This window comes from Vigna umbellata, chromosome 5 (genome assembly GCF_029865625.1).
Source record: "Vigna umbellata cultivar VRB3 chromosome 5, Vumbellata_1.0, whole genome shotgun sequence".
Lineage (NCBI taxonomy): Eukaryota > Viridiplantae > Streptophyta > Magnoliopsida > Fabales > Fabaceae > Vigna > Vigna umbellata.
The window spans coordinates 60,472,417-60,490,257 of NC_142169.1; the positions used below are offsets into that span (position 1 = coordinate 60,472,417).

Genomic DNA, 17,841 nt, shown 5'->3' on the forward strand with positions numbered 1-17,841 from the left:
CGGTTGTTAGTATGGTAAGGTGAGATTCATTCACAATAACTCTGTAAAGCAACACAGATCACCATCCGAATGGTGAGATCTAGATTTAGGATTTGTTGTTTCTTTTGATATCAGCTTATCCTTATTTTGTGTTTGTTTATGTGTTTTATCGTCTCTTACTTTAATTGTGTGATTTTTAGAAAATGTTAAGGATAAGCAAGTATTAATGAAAGGTGGAGCTTATAATAAGAAATATAGTTTTTCACCATTATCTTATTTAGGTAAAGTCAATTGTTAAGTTTAATTTATTTTTATTTTTTTAATTTTGGGATGTTACAAATACAAATTATTTTTAATAATTTATTAAATAAAATAATTAAAAATTATGAAAAGATAAAATTAAAAATGAAAAAGTAATATAAAATAAAAAATTAATATTTTAAATATAAATTATTCTTAAATCATAAATATATTAGGAATATATTAACATATTTAATAACATAAAAATCATTTTATTTTAAAAAATTGAATTTTTAATTATATATATATCTTTTAAAGGTTATATACATATTGAAGATTTGATTTTAATGAAAATTGTAATTTTGTTCGATTACAAGATATCAATATTTAACTTATTTTATTTTTTTAATTTAATTTACTAACTTTATAATTATCTTTGTGAAAATATTTTTACAACATTTTTCTTTATTATTAGTTTCAAAATGTAATGATTTTAATTTCTAATTCAAAATAAAATAGAGAATTAAACCGCACTAGAAAAAAAATTAGTGCATGTTATTTTAGAAAAATTAAAAAAATTTCAGTCATAATTTAGAATGATTTTGGTCAATTATTTAAAATCTAATAATAACAATGAAAGTTATAATTGTTTTTGAAGAGGTTCATAAATTATAATTTATTTTTCCTTCTCACTTTTCTCTTTCCCTCAATTCTTTTTTAGGTTTGCTTCGAGATTTCACACTCAACCTAACTTCCCCCAGATCAAAACCCTGAGCACCAGGTCATTACCAAACTTCCGCCACGACCTCCTCTGCCTACTCCCTCTCCGCTCTGCCACTCTCCCGTCCCCGAGTCGCCGATGTTAGAAGCGGCTCCTGGACTAGATCCATAGGTTTCCCGCTTCTTTCTCGTCATCGAACGGCATCGTTTCAAAGCTCTGGAAGGTTCTTCAGTGGTGGCAGGAGTAGTCGGCCAAGCGACGTCGTTCTAGTGGTGGCCGCGGAATACGACTTGGAAGGGGACCGAATCGGCGAAGGGATCAGCAAAATGTTTCCTTGGCTTTCATGATGGGTAAATAAGATGAACAGTTATTTCCCTTCCTGTAGATAGCGTGATTTGGATATAAAAATTGCATCATTCACTAGAATTTGAATGTAGGGGGATCAAGGAGGCAAACAGATCATGGAGGAGGCATGGGGAAATAAATGAAGGTAGTTGTCTTAACCATACCATATTGTATTTCTACTTGCACATATATTTTTTATAATGTTAATCAAACTTTTGCACTACATTGATTGTTGTAGTTGGCTGGAGTGTCGTGTGGGGGAACACCAAATGCTGATGGATCATAATTACATGGGATATTTGATATGGTGATTTTTTTCATAGTAGATGGTACGAAGAAAGATGGTTAAAAATTAAGTAACACAGAGATCTTAAAACTGTAAATTCTGAATTTTATGGAAAGATGCAAGAGTGTTTATAGAAATAGATAAGCATATAAGCCTTAATCTTGCTTTTCCTATTCAATTATGACAATTGATACATAACTAAGTTTTCTTTTGATCGTGAATTTAGGAAAAAAGAAATTGTCAACAATATTGTTGAAAAGGTTATTAATCCTTCATGTGTGCAATTTTTGTTTGATCTAAAACTCATTGTAACTTCTGACTCATTACTGGCGGTAGTTCTTGTCAAATGATTTTGTTGTGATGCTTTTTCATTAGGATGGTTTTGTGGATGGATGGAAGTTGGAGTAACCATGTCATACATATATCTGCTATAAATAAAAAAAAATGGTTTAAAAGGCTCAGGCAAATTTTTTTCTCTAGTTGTAATAATCTTTTCTGAAGATTAAGTTTATGGATAAAGATTGAGTGAAATAATGCTGTATCATGGCATAGGTGATTTGTGAAACGGATTTTGCATCCAAACATAATAATACAACTATATATTTCTTTAGGATGAGGACCTTCTTGTTGATAATTTTAATCCAAAAAGGCAAATGTTTTTTTGCTTCGTTTTATAAAATTTCTCCAAGAATATTGTTGACAATTTCTTTTCAACAATATTGTTGGCAATTTCTTTGTGCTTAAGGTCCTAAATGATTCTGCAAGCAATCAAATTCACGATCAATAGAAAACTTAGATATGTATTAATTATCATAATTAGACTGTGACAAGAGGATTAAGGGCTTATATGCATATATGTGGATAGCTATCTATTTCTATAAATACTCTTGCATCTCTCCATGTTCAGAATTGCCAACTTTAAGATTTATGTTTTCCTTGACTTTTAACCATCTTTTTTCGGATCATCTGTCATTGAAAAATAAAAATCACCATATTAAATATTTTATGCAATTATGACAGTTATTGACACTCACTTATCCTATCCACCTGTTTATTAAGAACAACCAGGCTTTTGGTGTGCATGAGATTGAGGAAGAATTCCATTTGAAGGAGGTAAGCCAACTACTCCACGTAGCAAAGTCTGAAATTTTTTATCCAAAGATAATCATCAATTCACCTCAGAACGCAACTGTAAATGACCATTAAACAATCAAGTATAAGAGAGATCTACCTTTAGTCCTAGCAACGGTATGTAATTGTGGTATGCAGAAGGTTTCTTTAGATTAAATTCCTTTAGGGTCATCTGGGAAACAACACTATGATTAAAGAAGTAAAGCTCTGCTAGCATTATGGCGAATGTGAAAACATAATAAAAAATAATTAAAAAAACTGAAGGTGAAAAGATTTCTATAAGAACTGAAGGAACTTTCTATAGAAATAGCCTTCTGGTTAACCTGGAGAACTAATTACCTGAAGTGGATTCAGCCCCTATCCAACTGTGCACTGCAAAAGGGAAATCCAAAAATGTTGGTGAACTGTTATTGCTATAAAAACCAATGCATTCCAACAATGATCACCTTTTTCCCATATACACCCCTTATCATTTCTTCGTCCCTCTTCCTTGTATGATCATGTAGGATGTTTAGAGGTCTTAGTTGACCATACTAGATGAGAAGTAATATTTTTTTTATATCTCTGGTGATTATTATGTTCCTCTTATAGGACTTGTTGATTATTTGGCAGGTATTTATCTATTGTTAAAGAAGAGGGTCTTGAGATATCTCAGCCGGCTCTGGATCCTACCAAATCTGAGGTACATCATCCACTGAGTCCATAAAGCGGGATCAAAACTGCACAGGTTGACCTTATTTTTCTAACCTTTTGCTATAAACATGTTCCACTGGTAAATTCGCACCATATTAAAATTACAACCAATATGGCACTCTATTAACTATCTTAGGTATTGTATAGTTCCTTGTCCTTTTGGGATTTCATTTAAAAAATATGTGCATACTACACACAGCGTCTCCATAAGGTGTACTACAGAAAAATGTGCCCTAACATACCCTTGCTATTTACGTTACCAATGTATATGAATAGAGTGGTCCTAATATAGGGGACCTTTCAAAGAACTACATTGGACATATGACCTTCCTGTATGCTTTTTCAGCTTATTTCAATTGAATACATAAAGAAAAAAAACTTGTCACAGTAAAATTTTTAAAGTTATTCGAGTAAATTTCATAATCGAGTTTGTGAATAAGTTCTCATATGATAAAAATTTATATAATTTAATGGAGTTGCTTACTCTAACACAGCCTTAATTGAGTATGCGCCTACAATTATTAGAACACAACCGTTGAAAAACTGTCTTAAATGTTAACTTTGAAGAGATTCACCTGCAAAGCCGAGTGGAGTGTCGTAGTGTGGAACCACCTGGATGCAGGCTCTTAGCAAATTGATATTCTATATTAATTAAAGATATAAATAGCGTAGCCTTTCCAAGGCATGATCTATTATTACCTTACTAACAGGTTTTGTGGGAATTGTTAGATTCTAAGCCCACTTTTTTAGAGTAACCAACATTAAATCCCTTTCTTAAGTTGTCTTGAGATCATGATAAAGAAGTAAGTAATAGGCTCCTTATCACGGTGCTCCACTAGAGTGGTAGCCAAACCAATGGCTAAATCTTCTTCTTCAAAGTAAAGGTAGTCGAAGACTTATAGGTCTTTGAAAGGAGGTCACTTCAAGAGCACATGACCCAAGGGTCAAATCCAGTTTACAAGTTCAGTTATTCTCTAAAGATATTTCACTTAAAGTAGTTGGAATAGAAGGTCAGATATAAGCTGTGGTATAGCCATTCAAGTCTGGGGGAATGCCTTCTCACTTAGGAAGCTCCAATTAAGCAGGCCATCTCTATCTCTCTTGAAAGCTTAAAGTACCTGAGGGAAAGAACTTTATTTGAAAGTTCTTGCTTTTGGAAATACAACGCCACAACCAAAAAGGGTAGTCACTTATGATGGTAGGATCTGGTACTGGGGATTCTAGTGCATAGTCGGTAAGGAAGTCTTTATTAAGTTTGCAGTGAAAATCTTGTGCCAGCAGTTTCCTTTTGTTTAGTTGGTGAAAGCTAAGGTGGAAGTTGGTGGACAGATAAGTAGAAGTTAAATCAAAATCATCATCTGCTTACATCTTAATCAACATACTAAGCAGCAGGGAAGGGGGCGAAAGAAGGGCTTCGACATCACGAAAGGAATTCAATGATTCTGAAGCCTTGGCATAAGAAGAAGCATGTTTGAAAAGATAGAAGAAGAGTTTAAGAAGAAGGTCATTGACTCTGTCTTCCACAAAACACGACACAAGGAGTTGCTATTGATGTCCAAACCCTCAAAATGTTCAAGCTGCTCTTTGCTCTAAAACACGACACGAGCTGCTCTTGATGTCTAAACCCTCAAGAATACTTCATTTGATGTCTAAACCCTTACAGAAGCAGATGTGTGTTTTGCTTGTCATTACCATTATTCTTTCTCCCCTGATTTTAAATCCCTTAGAATTAGTGAGTTCAATGCCACTTCTTGCGTAAATTCTTGTACAAAACTTTCATTTTCTTGAACTAGTTTAGTGTACATTCGACAATAAAATCTGAGTTCTTGTTTAAATTTACTAAAATTTACATTCCTTTAGATATTCTTGGGCATTTATCTGTCAAATAATTTTTTTTGTTATTACAGTGACGAGGTATGTTGTTTGTTGTTACTACATTAGATATTTAGTAGTTGAGCTTAAGATCAAAATATTCCATTTATTTTAGACTTTTTTTTAAACTACTATATTTAGTTTATGCAAAAAGTAGAAAAAATAGTTTTTTTGAAGTTTTTTTTCGTCTCCTAAAATGCTTATATAATCACTATAAGTTTTTCCGAGTATTCCAGCAAGGTAATAGAAAGAAAGTAAATTTTCTCCATTTTTATCTAGAGTATTTTTTGCTCACTTCAAGTAATATAAAATAAACTCAAGGAGCTAGGAATAAATTTTAAATTTAGTGTCATTATTGGATGACCTGAATTTAAGTAATGAAGTAATAAATTGTTAGCGTTATGATATCTATTTAGTTAATGTCTAGTGGTAGAAAAACCAACTTATTCACATCAATATTTTATTCTGTAATTTGATTTAAACTGTATTTAATAAATATTTTTTCATATAAATTTATATTTTAAAAGTTTGTTTTAAAATATTTTTATTTAAAATTTTAAAAAATAGTATAAAATTATCTACAAATATTAATGGTACCCACAGATATAAAAAATTCATAAATATTTTTTGACAGACAATAAGTAACAAAAAATTTTTTTCAGATAAAAGGAGTGACTAAAAAATATTACCTATACCTCACCATACCTATCATCATCTTTATACGATAAACAAAATCATCATGCATTACATTAGAAGGTTCCAAGTTATAACGAATCTTTTATTCTTTAGGAGATACCAACCACCATTCGCAAAAAGGTCTTTCTAATCTTTTTTATTTCTATTTTACCTTAGAAGACATGTTTACACATTAAAATTTGGTTTGATATTTTAAAAAGTAAAAAGGATTTTTCTTACATATGGTTTCATTTCATATAATTTCTTGCAATTGCAATTACAATGGCAACAACTTTTTTATTTATTTCCTGACACCAACCTTTTCTTCTCTGTCATCTCAAAATAACTTTTCAAACTTTATTGTAGAGATGTTTTCAGGAGAGGACTTTGTAACTTCTGTTCGAGGCTAATTTTGAGAAATGATATATTTAGAATGAAAGATCTTTGATATAGTTATGATGGTATCAACGTTTGATGGTATCAAAGTGGATGTTACTATTTTGGTCGAATTTTATAGAATTCTTGAATTTACTACACATTAAATTTTATCTCCAATCTAAAGATAGATAAGCAATCATAGGTAAATATTATGTTTTTGCTGGAGAGGTCTTTTAATAATTAATTATGTATGAAAAAAATAGTTAAATGCATATTATATAATTATATAATATAATAATATATAAGAATACAGAATCTAAATATTATTAAACAAATACAGGGGAAGTGAAAAGAAGTTATTAAACAAATAACTAAAAAGAAAATTTTCAAAACTCCAAAAGCAAAAGCCCAAAGAAAAAATCAGGAACCGAATATTGAACACAGTAATATTACATAGAACAAAATCATGTTTAATATGTTAGTATTCACACAAATACACATTCAATTAGAATATATTTAAGAAAACAAATATTATTATACCATATCGAAATTCACAAACTCTACGCACACTGCAACACAATTTCATTTCACCTGAAATGTATGAGGCAACAATTTTATAAACCTGAACTGTATAAAGCAACAATATATTGTTTGTTTCTATTTTTTTCTTCCATTGTCCTTCAAAGTAAAAATTATGTTTTAATATTAGATTTTGTTGATAATTATAGAAAAATTTCAAACGACAAATAAAGATTCATCAGTGTTACCGAAACAGATGAAGTACAAATTATTCATTTAAGCATAATATTGATCCATTCATAATATTGAAATATCTGTAACAATATGCGTTACATTGACAGTAATGAGTTCGCTACCACTAAAATTAGAGAGAGAGCAAGAAATAAGAATATATCTGAAAGCGTATATGACAAAAGTATGATGTCGATGTTGTGAAAACCGAATTGAAAACAGTATCTGATTTCCTATTCTCTTCCTAGAAGGACGATATAATACATAACAATTTCTTATATTTTAGGTTTAAAAATATTTTTTAATGTTAATTAATCTAAATTAAACAATAAACAAACTATTACAAACATTAAATACAAACGAGAATGGTATTAAAAAGAATTAAAAGAAATAAATTAATTATATGTGATAGACACTCAAATTTTCTCTCAAAATTTGACAATTTTCTCTCAAATTTAGGCACTCAAAGTCCACCAAGTAGCAGTTGTTTTCCCTCTCATTCACGTATTCATTATGCTATTTTCTTTTTCAGAGTGCTTGGAAAGACACTTGGTTCAAGAGTTCTTGCAAGTCTCCCCTAAAATGCTACCACTAGCTATGGTAAGCCTCTAAGAACAAATTCTGCACACCACAATTAGGTAAAAACAGCACATCAAATCCAGAGGAATAAAGCAAGAAAATCAAAAGTGAGAAGCTGGCTGGAAACCAGAATTGTTAACGTGACTTGACAAAACTTAAGAAAGCGAATGAAGACAAGCAATAACAAAGGTGATTGAAGGAGGTTAGCACTCAAATTGAAACCTAAGAATGGTTCTAGAGTAGATTAATAAAACAATTAAAAGGATAACAAAGAAACTGCAGAATTTTAATGATGCAAAGGTGCTGATTCTCATGAATTAGCTTGCTTGAAATTTCAGTGCAGCAGCAATTTGGGCTCCTAATTCACATTTTTGACCACTTGATTCATTGTAACAGCACGTAGCAAATGTAAAAACAATTTGAAATTTGAAATTTGAAATTGTGATTATCAGCAATTGTGAAATTGCACATTTAATGCTTGCTGAAAAATTTAATGCTTCAGTATTTTGACTCCAAATCACACTTAAAAGTGAAATCAACAAGGACAACTCAAATGAACCTGTTACTGCATTGTTCAAGCATAATTTTCACTTTCAATTGGCCTTTTACTCTTTTTTATCCAACTGCTATCATGATGCAGATTTTGGTCTTTCAAACCAGCCACTTTGAGTCCAATTGACAGCATAAATGCACTACAGTTTTCAAAGTTCAAATGAATTCTGCAGCAATAGATTTAAAGAAATAAAACAGCAAGCAAATAACTCTAGGAATAGACTACACTATGAACTTAGCAATGATTTAATGCTAAGCATGAATGACACTCGAAGTTGGCTCAACGAAAATGAAACGACTTATACAAGTTCTAAATGATATGAGAAAATGCAGGAAAATTGAATGCAACTCAAAATAACACCCAATTCTAAAATTTAACTATGCAAACCAAGAGGTATCACACTAACTAGTAGCTAAAAAATAAAACAGTACTAATTCAAAAAAGTAAAATGCGCTACAATTGTTTAAACAACTTTTCTATGGTAAAAGAGTTCTAAAAACAAAATCAAAAGCTACAAAACTACAAAAGCTTAAAAACATACTAGTGAGAGCCTAAAAATGTGCTAAAACTAACCAGAATCAACTAGAAACATGCAACTAATCTAATATGTACTTTTAACACTACCAAAACAGTAGAATAACTATGCCAACATATTCTAATTACCAAACTACTAAAACAATGTTTATCGACTAGAAAGAACTAAGGATGAAAAATATGGCCGTGTCAACTTGAAATAAGACTCAAAACAATACAACAAAATAATTAGAAAAGAATAAACAGGAACTAAGTATGACTGTGTCTCTTTACCCATGTCCTCCACAAGCTATGAAATTGTGGCTGGCGCCACTGTCTATCACTTCCTTTGTCCATCGTCTAAGCACCGTTGATGAATTTGAAAAGCTTTTAATTAGCATCACTTAATCCAAGGCACACTCCAAATCACTAGGACTTCATCTCAACTTGTAATGTGTTAGGTTGGGGATAGGTTTCAGAAAAGGAATTCAAAGCTATAACCTGTGAGCATGAGAAAAGCAAGGTGGCAGCATGAAATTCATCTCATCTCCGCCTTCAGCTCAAGTAATTTTGTCACCAACTCTTCTTTTTCTATACTCCAGTGTCAAAAGGAGTGCACTTTGATAGCTAGTATTGTACCAATACTCAGCCCAAGGAAGTACTCCAATATTCTATTTAGCACTTCCGTCTGCCCATCTGATTCAGGCATGCTCATCTTCAATTGCGTTCCTTGCATTTTAAAGATATCCCTCCAAAACACACCCAAGAAAAGGGGGTCACGGTCACTAACAATGGATATTGGCACCTAGTGCAACCTTATCACCTACTTAACAGAAACTTCTGCAATCGTACGCGCTGAGTAAGGGTGTTTCAAGGGCAGGAAATTACCATACTTACTGAGGCGGTCCACCACAACCAACACTGCATCAGACCTTGTGATTTCGGCAACTTTACAATGAAGTCCATACTCACTTCCTCCCAGACAGCGTGAGGTATGGGTAAGGGTTGCAACAACCCTTGGGAGAGGACACTAAATATTTGTGTTGTTGGCATGTCAAACACCTTGCTACAAAATCAGTCACCGTCTACTTCATTCCTATCCAAAAGAGGGACTGGACAACTCGACGATAGGTATGGTACACCCCAGGGTGCCCCCTGTATTATTAGTTGAATAAAACTCAATTAAGATCTTTGGTATCCAAGCTGACTTTGCCGACAGAACTAGCCTTCCCTTATGATGCAACCGAATCAAGAGTGTAGGCTGGGTGGGCATCAGGATCTTTTCTAATTTCTTTCCTAATCTTCACCAAATCTTCATCTTCCTCTACTCCGCGCAAGACTTCTTCAAAGTCTCGCCAATAGGGTCGCACCACCCTTAATTTTTTTTCCCTCTCCTTCTTGTCTTGGGTGGTTATTCTTTGTTCTAGTAAGTATTGAGACTTCTTTGATCGGTGTGAACAAAGAATTTCTGTCCCATCAGGTAGGTCTCCAATATTGTATTACCATGACCAATGCCATGAGTTCCTAGCTCTACTGAAAAATGCAATGGGTTTTTTTCCTTGCGTTAAAACCGCCCCTACTCCTCCCCGGATGTGTCATACCCTACATGGATGGGCTGCTCAAAGTCTGACAGAGCAAGCACTGGTGCAATGGTGATCAATTCCTTCAATCTGTCCATTGCCTCTTTAGCCCTATCCAACCGCTTAAATTGCCCCTTCTTTAACAATTCTGTCAAGGGTCTTGCTACTTTCCCATAGTCTCTCACGAAACGTCTGTAGTAACCCCTAAGACCTAAAAATCCTCTCAGCGCCTTCAGCATCTTGGGTTCCTTCAACTCCATCACTGCCCTGATTTTCTCTGGGTCCATCTCCATGCCCCTTGCGAATATTAAGTGACCCAAGTATCTTATCTTCCCTTGCCAAACTCACATTTCTTCTTATTGGCTACTGTTCTGCCTCAACACACTCAGAATTTGACCCACATGTTGTACATAGTCTTCCCAATTCCGGCGGTAGAGGAGGATATCATCAAAAAATACCAAGACAAACCTCCTCATAAATGGCTGCAGCAAGCTGTTCATGGCACTATGAAACATTGTCGGGCATTGGTGAGGCCAAAAGGCATCACCAAGAACTAATAGTGACCTTGGTGAGTTCGAAAAGCTGTCTTGTGTATATCCTCATCCCCATCCTGATTTGATGGTACCTCGCCTTTAATTCCACCTCCGAAAAATACTTTGCCCCTCTTAATTCATCCAATAATTCCTCTATGATAGGAATAGGAAACTTATCAGGAATAGTAGTCCTATTCAAAGCCCTATAGTCCACACAACCTCCAGCTTCCATCTTTTTCTCTTCGTATTACTGGGCTCGAATAAGGACTAGTACTCGGCCTAATGATTCTTGCCCTCAACATTTCAGTAACTTGCCTCTCAATTTCTCTTTTCATCAAATGGGATACCTATATGGTCGAACGTTCACGGGATCGGTACCCACTTTTAGCGTGATTTGGTGCACTCTATCTTTGTTAGGAGGCAGCCCCTTGGGTTAACAAAAGACCTAAGCATGGTCCTCTAAAATTTGCTCCAACTCCTCCTTTTGCTTCCCAGTTAGCTCCAGTCCTCCCTTGTCCTCTCGCCCTATTCCTGATGCTCCAAACTCCATACCAAGGCCCAGGTTTCTACCTCATTCATTTTCAGTAGTGCCTTAGGTTCAACCAGCCTCTTCGCCAAGGTAGGATCCTCTTGATAACCACTTTCTCCCCTCCTTGTTTAAACGACATAGTCAACTCACCCAGTTCTGATCTCCCCTAACTTGGCCAGCCATTCTACTCCTAAAATCATGTCCACTCCACCCAGCTCAAACAAGTAAATTTTTTTCGCTATCTCTATCCCTCCCATGTTTTGACCACTACTCTAGGACAACAACCTCTCGTTGTTAAGGAGAAAAAATGGAATGTTAACACACCCCACACTTAGAACACTACCCTCCTGGACGGGGCAAACACAATTTTAAACAAACTATCACAATTCACTACTATTTACAAATCTGCACAACTCAGTTCTAGTACTTTAGCTTAAATCTGCCACATGGCCATCAACCCTCCAAATTCAAGTTTCATGAAAACCAGCAGGTCAAAAAATACATATTAATTCAATCAAAATAAAGTAGGAAACAATCAAGATCAACAGCATTTCAGATTTAACCTCACAAGAAAAGTGTTTTCACTCAACCGCTCAATGTGTATAGCCTTGTATATATCACTCCACAAAACATGAAAAAGCACAGTTCATGAATTTGAAAAGCTTCTAACTAGCATTACTTAATCCAAGGCACACTCCAAATCACTAGGACTTCATCTCAGCTTGTAATGTGATCAGGGTGGGGGTAGGTTTCATAAAAGGAATTCAAAGCTATGAACATGTGAGAATGAGAAAAGCAAGGTGGCAGCATGAAATTCAAGTGCATTTTCAGCTCAAGTAATTATGTCACCAACTCTTCTTTAAATTCAGCTTTCTCTCACATCTTTTTCTTTCCTTATTTTTTTCTTTTTGTATGATTCAGACCACTTTTTCTTTCCTCATTTTTTTTTCTTTTTCAGTCATTACAGACATTGTTTTAATACTCAACCAATTTTGCTTTTTTTTCTTTTCTTTTTCGAATCACCAACTGCACCCACACACTTAAAATTCATTATGCACCTTGACCTTCTTATACTCACAAGTTAGGTAATTCATGGTTTTTCAGATCTCTTGGCTTGTAACAGGGTAATTAAACTGGAAAGATCAATTCAAGCTCAAAAAATCAGGTGCAATGGCAAAATATCAGGGTGAGTCATTTTTGGCTAAGTGACTCGAACAAAAAGGGCCTAGATCATATCTAGAGTGCATCCAAGGTCAAGCAAGCCAAAAAGAATCAGTGCAAATTCTGAAATGTAACTCTCCATGCATGCAATCACACAAAAATGAAAAATTAAAGCTCAAAATCTCTCAAGGTTGATATTTGTCAAAACTGAAATGCTACTTCTCTATCATGAAAAACTACTTAACTCGTTTGAATCAAAATGCAAGAAAAGACCACTAGAAATCATCTACTCAAATTTAGATCTAATGACACACTCAGCAATCTCAAACTAAACGAAACACAACTTTCATCATGTCAGTCCGCAAAAAGTAAGTGTTACTACCGAGGGCGGACAACCGACCGGGAAGGTTTAGACATGTCCGATCGGGTGTTCCAGCCTGATATGTCCGATCGGAACTCTTTAGCACAAAGTGTCCGATCGGGCAGATGTATAAGACTGAAGACTGAAGACAGCCGTTGAATGCTCATGAATGTGTAGTTAATGAGGTAACGGTCATTGTCGAGTATTTAACGTGTGCATTGAAAGCCATTAAGAGGTAAATTAATGGGTAATATTCTCTGAAATCATATAAATAGCAGTCAAAGGGGAAGGTAAACTCTCTGCTCTTTGATAATTATATAGACTTGCAAAAGCCCATTCTGACTTGAGCGTCGGAGTGTTTTCTGCAAGTCAACCCATTTGTGTGATGAAGAGGTGCGAGGAGTGCGAAGGGAGAAGGACCGATCGGAGAAGGAAGAGTGTTTCCGGACGGAGGTAGCAGGAACTTTCCCCGGTCCCATTCAGCAGAAACATTTTGGCGAGTTCCTAAGACTTATACCGAGCGAGGCAGATTTCTCTCGTAAACTCTCACCTTGGTCGTAGGGCACGCTTCTAGAGAGCTCCTAAGACCTAAACCGAGCGGGTGAGTCAGATTTCTCTCGTGAACTCTCACCTGGGTCTTAGGGCACGCTTCTAGAGAGATCCTAAGACCTAAACCGAGCGGGTGAGGCAGATTTCTCTCGTGAACTCTCACCTGGGTCTTAGGGCACGCTTCTAGAGAGCTCCTAAGACCTAAACCGAGCGGGTGAGGCAGATTTCTCTCGTGAACTCTCACCTTGGTCTTATGGCACGCTTCTAGAGAGCTCCTAAGACCTAAACCGAGCGGGTGAGGCAGATTTCTCTCGTGAACTCTCACCTTGGTCGTAGGGCACGCTTCTAGAGAGCTCCTAAGACCTAAACCGAGCGGGTGAGGCAGATTTCTCTCGTGAACTCTCACCTTGGTCTTAGGGCACGCTTCTAGAGAGCTCCTAAGACCTAAACCTAGCGGGTGAGGCAGATTTCTCTCGTGAACTCTCACCTTGGTCTTAGGCCACGCTTCTAGAGAGCTCCTAAGACCTAAACCGAGCGGGTGAGGCAGATTTCTCTCGTGAACTCTCACCTTGGTCTTAGGGCAGGCTTCTAGAGAGCTGCTAAGACCTAAACCGAGCGGGTGAGGCAGATTTCTCTCGTGAACTCTCACCTTTGTCTTAGGACACGCTTCTATAGAGCTCCTAAGACCTAAACCGAGCGGGTGAGGCAGATTTCTCTCGTGAACTCTCACCTGGGTCTTAGGGCACGCTTCTAGAGAGCTCCTAAGACCTAAATCGAGCGGGTGAGGCAGATTTCTCTCGTGAACTCTCACCTTGGTCTTAGGGCACGCTTCTAGAGAACTCTTAAGACCTAAACCGAGCGGGTGAGGCAGATTTCTCTGGTGAACTCTCACCCCGGTCTTAGGGCACGCTTCTAGAAAGTTCCTAAGACCTAAACCGAGCGGAACTCTTACGAGGCAAACCAGGCAGGAAATGAAAAGGGTGTGCGCGAAAAGACAAGTAAAACAGGAAAACGCAAGTAAACAGGGACAAAGGCAAAATGGCAGAAGGAACTTGAATTTTTCATTAATTTCCGAAATTTGTTAGAGATAAAAGTTCGAAAGCAGTAAAGTCCTAAGTCTAAACACTTAGGATTGGCCTTCAGCTTCGCCGGTCTCTCCAACCACTTCGACGGCAGCATCGACAGTTTGGCCGACCGGAGGAGAAGATGGGGGATGTTTATTGGAACCAGCTTGTTATCCACCACCATCATGCCCACGTCAAGGCGGGGATCGTCGGTAGGCACTTGAAAGATGAGGTTGCATTGGGCGAGGGCCTTGTCGAATCTGAGCATGTGCTCGTTCACTACTTCATCGCCCAACAGCTTGACTTCTGCCTCCAACTTGGTTACCCGATCGAGGAGAGAATCTCGTTCGGTCGTCAACGTCGTGTTAGAAGAAGTGGCCTTCTGGAGGTCCAGCTTTGCATCATCCAGAGACCGTTGCACACAACGCTGAGTAGCACGCGCCTCGGACAGTAGAGTGCTCGCTTTCTTCTTATCTTCTTCCGCTATCCGCTCGGTCTCGGCCAGCCGAAGGGTGAGTTCTTGGTTGGCCTTGAAGGCGGATTCGAACTTCGCTTGGAGCGCTTGAAACTCTTCTGAAGCGGAAGCTTTTTTCTGGGCAACATAGGTCAAACACATAGCTGACCGCGCCATCAATTCTAGGGCCATGTTGGAGGCCTCTTCCTCGGTCATCCCACTGACCAAGGCCTTCTCCTCAGCGAAAAGGTCAAAGTGGAGGCGCTTCGCCACCCAAGAGTTGGGACTCAGCAGACCGGGGAGAGGAGGCCCATCGGGCAGATTCCTCTTGGCGCGCTTGGACTCAGCAGATGACTCCCGAGCGGCTTTTCGTTTCCCCTTCTCCTTCTTCTTGGGGTTAGATTCGACCGGGGGAGCCTGGTCGGGAACAACCTCGACCGACGGTGGAGGAATGGAAGCCTGTTGCACTGGACGGGGAGTGACAGGCTGAGTGACGGTGGACGGGGCATGGGATGAGCTCCCGCCCGGTTTCCTTACTTCGCCCCTTCTCTGAGCGAACAGGCGGGCGAAGGTGCTGTTCTTTGAGGGATCCATCTTGGACAGATAATCTGCAAGACAAAAGAAAATTCAGATAAGTTCGAATGGTTGCTCAATAGAAGGCGGTCAAAAGTAGCTTACCAAACACATTAGAGGGCAGGTTCTTGTTGCCCAGGAAACCGATTAGAACCCGGCACGAGGATTTGGGGGCAGCTGACAAAGCTAGTGGATCAAGTCTAGGTCCTCGGGAGCCATCTGGGGCTTAGGCCAGGAAAGGACCTTCCGGGGATCTCGGGTCCAGTAAAAAGGAAACTTGGCCTCTTGGGCCGAAGAGCAGAAGCTCTGGTATCCGGTTTCCGTCGGAACGACTTTAAAGAAGTGATTCTTAAAGTCCTTATAGGAGCTGTTGTAAAGGGTTAACAGATGTTTGTTCCCGACCGTCTGAAGGGAAACCCAAGGTTTGGACGGGTGAGGTTGTACGTGAAAGAAATAGAGGAAAGCGGCAGGAGTCGGTTTGAGAGCTAAACCGGAGCAGATGGCAGAGAACGCTTGCATGAAGGCCCAACCGTTCGGATGAAGCTGGGTGGGAGCCAAGTTAAGTGTTCTCAGTACGCCCATATGGAAATTAGAGAAGGGCAGAAGAACCTTCAAATCCTTGAACATCGTGGCATAAACGTAGAAGAAGTCAGTGGGGTAGTTGCCCCGACCGTGGCAGACACGCTCGGTCATCTGACAGATGGCTAGCTTGAAATGCCTGGCGTCGGCAGCCGACTTGACCAGACAGATGTGGTTAATTAGATTGCGGAAAGCTTGGCGATTGTAAAAAGAAGAGGGAAGTTGCCTAACTTCATGAGGCACCCAGTCGTAGCCAGGAACAGGTGGCCAAGCTCGGGGTTTCCCATCCCAGGCGCCGGTTGAGTCCACGTGGATGGCAACTTCCTCAGGAGCATCACTATCAACCAGGAGATCGGAGGAATTCCCTGAAGGTGAGGCCCTAATGCCGGGACCGGTAAATGCAGCCAGGGATGAAGATGGACTGGCGTTGTCATCGTCAGCATACCCCCTACCCTCGTTGCCGGAGAGATCAGAAGACATGGTTACCTGAGGCGTGGAGAACGAAAGGAGCAGAGGAGGATTCAGAGGAAGGAGAGGCTGACGACGGCGAGGAGATTAAAGTAAAAAATTAGGGTAAAAGTATGGGTATTTATACCAAGATTACAACCGACTCAAATGGTATATCCAAAGCGTCAAACGTCACGAGATCTGACAGTTTGAGAGACGTGACGTTTCGGTGATAACAAGATCTGACGATTCAGGTGGTAAGACGTTTCGTTTTTTCATATTTCCCGCCTAAAAAGTTACAGTCGTGACTTTACATTTCTCACCAGAGCAAATGTTAGTGTGTTAAAGACTTGGTTAGACAAAGAGAGAGAAAGGCCGAACGGAGGTCACTTCAAAACCCTACTCAAAAGTATTTTTGCTAGGGCTTGGGGGACTTGTGTTACTACCGAGGGCGGACAACCGACCGGGAAGGTTTAGACATGTCCGATCGGGTGTTCCAGCCTGATATGTCCGATCGGAACTCTTTAGCACAAAGTGTCCGATCGGGCAGATGTATAAGACTGAAGACTGAAAACAGCCGTTGAATGCTCATGAATGTGTAGTTAATGAGGTAACGGTCATTGTCGAGTAATTAATGGGTAATATTCTCTGAAATCATATAAATAGCAGTCAAAGGGGAAGGTAAACTCTCTGTTCTTTGATAATTATATAGACTTGCAAAAGTCCATTCTAACTTGAGCGTCGGAGTGTTTTCTGCAGGTCAACCCATTTGTGTGACGAAGAGGTGCGAGGAGTGCGAAGGGAGAAGGACCGATCAGAGAAGGAAGAATGTTTCCGGACGAAGGTAGCAGGAACTTTCCCCGGTCCCATTCAACAGAAACAGTAAGCAAAGAGTGAAACAAAACTACCTAGAACTACTAAAAAAACTAAACAAAATACTAAGACATAACTATTTTTCAAACATACAAATTTTCACAACTGAAACAGAAGCCAAAAACAGAAATAGAAAAAAAAATTGCCAAATTTTTGTCATACAAAACACATAACACAACAGTGGAAACAGAAAAAAAAAGAGTGAAAGAGAGAAGTGGGCTAAAAAAAAATTAAAAACAAAAAAATTATTCCCCAAAAAGTACAAAAAAAATTAAAAACAAAAACAAAAAGTAAAAAGAGATAAGGAAAAAGAAATCTTAAGTGAAAATCAGTGTGCTATTTTCTGATCCAGTGGCGGTTTCTCCTAAAAGATCTTCAATTGGTGACCATTGACTTTAAGGTCTTCCCAGCTTCTGATTTTCT

The 17,841-nt window shown here is 37.9% G+C and overlaps 1 long non-coding RNA gene across 1 annotated transcript in view; it reads left to right on the plus strand.

The window, feature by feature from the left end:
- Window positions 1-5,256, plus strand: part of LOC124823286 (uncharacterized) — a 5,597-nt gene extending 341 nt beyond the window's left edge. Inside the window, exons 2-5 of the long non-coding RNA XR_007027636.2 lie at window positions 941-1,290; window positions 1,378-1,430; window positions 1,524-2,684; window positions 3,315-5,256. This is a non-coding gene — a long non-coding RNA (uncharacterized LOC124823286). The remainder of the gene's footprint in view (window positions 1-940; window positions 1,291-1,377; window positions 1,431-1,523; window positions 2,685-3,314) is intronic.
- The last annotated feature ends 12,585 nt before the right edge of the window (window positions 5,257-17,841 follow it).